This window comes from Octodon degus, unplaced genomic scaffold (genome assembly GCF_000260255.1).
Source record: "Octodon degus isolate 3935 unplaced genomic scaffold, OctDeg1.0 scaffold00142, whole genome shotgun sequence".
Lineage (NCBI taxonomy): Eukaryota > Metazoa > Chordata > Mammalia > Rodentia > Octodontidae > Octodon > Octodon degus.
The window spans coordinates 5,100,012-5,103,429 of record NW_004524718.1 but is presented as its reverse complement, the minus strand read 5'-3'; the positions used below and the strand labels follow the sequence as shown (position 1 = coordinate 5,103,429).

The 3,418-nt window shown below is 44.9% G+C and overlaps 1 pseudogene; it reads right to left on the bottom strand.

The window, feature by feature from the left end:
• Nucleotides 1–584: 584 nt before the first annotated feature.
• On the bottom strand, nt 585–1,158 carry LOC101572605 (annotated as a pseudogene).
• Between the last annotated feature and the right edge of the window lie 2,260 nt (nt 1,159–3,418).

Here is a 3,418-nt window from a genome sequence, read left to right as displayed (position 1 = left end):
TGGAATGCAAGGACACACAGCGCATGAAGCAGGAGTGCCCATCCCTGTCATGCACTGGTGGATGAGGAGCCCAGGGAGAAGAAAGCAAGCTTCCAGGCACCCCGAGAACCTCTGCAGGCTCAGCAGCACCAGCCTCCCACCAGTGCCGTTCCTGAGGGATGGGACCTGGCCACAGGTGAGACCAGGATGAAGGTCAGACCCATGGCAGACAGAAGCCCATACTGAATGCTGGCACAATTACTCTGCTAAGGACCCAGCACTGTTTTCCAAGGGGTGACAAAGCTCCCAAGAGCTGAAGCCAAAGGGGGTGACAAAGTGGAGTAAGAAGAAACTAATTCTGCTTAATCCTGAGGCCACCTCTGATGTCTCCACTTCTCTTTGGCCTGCCTTCCCCCTCTCCCCTACCCAGAGATCTAAAGAGACAAGGGAGACTGGAGACCCATCATGTGCCCTAATCAAAACAGCCAAGTACAACATTTCTATAGACAAGGAGAAAAGAAAAATGCCACAGGCTTTTCAAGGAGAGACTGGCATGGAGAGCAGGGGAGAAGTGGTCCCGGCTCTGCTCAGCCCTAGCCTGGGTACTTGATCCACCCGCACCAGCTCATCTAGCTGAGCATCTTGTGCCGGTCGAAGACTGTCTTGCACTGCTCCTGTACTTGCAGCTTCCACCGCTGCTGAGCACCTTCCATGCGCTCCAGGACAGTGTTGGCTCGGGGTCCCCCGAGGGATGTAGCGGCAGCTGCCATAGAGCGTGCATCCTCATTCTCTTCCTTATTATGCGGCTGTTCAGTGTAAGCATCTGGCTTTTGAATGAGAGGGTCCACCAGCATCAGGAAGGCCATGTAGAGCAAAAGGGCCCCCACCACGGACAAGTAGGTGATGACTGTGACCTTGATGGTGGTGCTGCTGCGCTCCTCGTACTTGCACTTGCACAGCAGGCAGCAGGCCTCCACATCATGGCCAGGTACTGGCATGGGCTCCACCACGGGAAGGCCTTGTAGTCTTTCTGGGACACATTCTGGTTGTAAATGTGCCCGCTGATGTTTCCATAGGGTGAACAGATGCATTTGCAATGGATATCTTCAGAACTCTTGTATGCTTGAGCTGGGGGAACCAGTAAGCATACGTCAATGCTACCAGAGATAGTAGCTTCATGCTTAGCAGGCTTGCTGGGCTAGCAGGACCAGGCACCATCCTCCGCCATCTCCACCTCCACAGCCCGGCAGCTCCTTCCCACTCTAGCTGACAGAAACTCTGGGTAAAAATATGGGGTCCCTAATCTGACAGGAAAGCCACCGGAACCCTCTCCCAGGGACTTTGGGCCTGAGCGGGACCCCTGAAGCCCCTACTCCCTCTCAATCCCAGGCCCCCACACCAAAGTCTAGTCCACACCCTGGCTCATTTCTGAACATTGTAAGTCACTCAGAGACCAGATCTATAATTTGACAAATCCGAATTGTATCTTTCCATACTTAGGTTGGGTACTTTGGTTGTAAGTGGAAGAATTGCATTTGAGATATTGCTGATGTGAGATAATAAAGTTTTAAAACATCGACTAAATGCAATGGTGTAATATGCTTCCTAACTGCCTCCAGGACAGAATTTTTATGGTTATGTAATTGTTTTCCAATCTCAGACTTGTGAAATAAACATCTGCACAGGATTATAAATTCCCTGTGGAATGTGAGTGGAAACTGAGTCCCATTTTGTTATTTTTTGACAATATGCTAGCTTTGGGGCTCAATAGCATTGCCTTCTCTGTCCTAACATTTATGACATTAACTCAATAAATGTTACTCTCAAAGCCATCAAACTTTAGAAAATTATGCAGTTTTTAAGCACTCTTTGAGAAACACAACTATAGTTCCCTGAACCATTCTGGGTCTACATTTGTCTGTATCCACTCCATGCAGCTATCTTCATTAAAGAACACACTCTCACATCACACTCTGAGCCAATTAGTCTGATTTCTCTAATCATAAGTGTTCCAATTGTTCACTCTTCAAAGTGATGAGAGATTTCTCAGAAATCACTTTGTTTTTTGGAGAAGTAGAGTGACTACATCAACATTGATTTTGTTTTTGTAATGTGGGCAGAGAACATAATTAACCTTTTACTTTCTGGTTTAGGGCAATCATTTACTTCAAAAAGGAAAGCCATTAACGCACTTACTGGACAATTTTGGCTGCTTACACACAATAAATTTTGTAATTCAGATCTTGGTAAGACTGAACAATTCCAGAATTCAAGGTAGGGTGGAAGCAGGGTTATTATCAGAGGAGATACAAAGAAAGGAGTAGGGTTGGGGTGGGGATGCCCAAGAGCACCCTTAATGTCAACTTGAGCATTCAAAGAACAAGTGTCTTGTAACATTTGGGGAGGAGCCACAGATTCCTTTGTGGATGTTACTAAGAGAATATAACCCTTCCTTCTTAGCTAAGATAATTGTATTATTAATTTCTAGTATTTCACTGAAGGAACAGTTAGTGCTTATTTTGTTTGATGAATTTTGCAGCCTACATCTTTTAATCTTAGTAGTTACTTTGAAGATGACAATATGCAATATAATAACCATTGTTAATTTCCTATCTTGTTTTGAAACTTTTTATCATTTTTATTGTGTTTTAATCTTTAAAAATTGTATGTAGGCACACAGACATTCAAACATTGTCAAGAACAGCTCAAATATATCATGATCCCTGTACCAGGCAGTTTCGTCATTCCTAGAACAAAATACCCAACATCCATAACTTAAAGAAGGAAAGGCTTCATTTTGGCTCATGGATAGGTAGTCTCTTTTTCTCTTTTTGTTTTTTGGTATTGGGAATTGAACTTAGGACCTTGTGCTTGCCAGGCAAGTGACACCAAGCTATATCTCCGTCCTCAGTAATTTCTCTGTGTGGACATCTGACTCCAAGGCAGAAATGACATGTGGAATAGCATGGAAGAAGAAAGCTTCTCATTTTATCTTTGTTATTTTTCTCATTGCTGAGACAAAATAGCCTGTGTCCAACATCAAGGAGGTAAAATTTGTCTAGCTCACAGCTTATAGAGGTTTCAGTCAATAATCGGCTGGCTCTAGGACAACGTGGTTTTGCAGAAGAGAACAGCTCATGGGGAGCAGAAGACAGCAAAATGAATAACTGAATCTTCACAGAATCTTTCTGCCCCTTTATACTCTGTCTAGGCTTCAGGGCTTAGTGCCAAACAATCAGTGAGTTGATCACACACCATTAATCCCAGCACCACACACTCCAGATCCAGCTACCTCTGAAAATACCCCCCAAACCCCATGACTGAATGAGGCCCTGGGGTGCATTGAGACACAACTCTCACACACTACATGACTGTCAGAAAGTTTAGAGAAAAGGGGAGAGTAGGACATACAGTCTTCAGAGGCACATCCCCAGTGGCA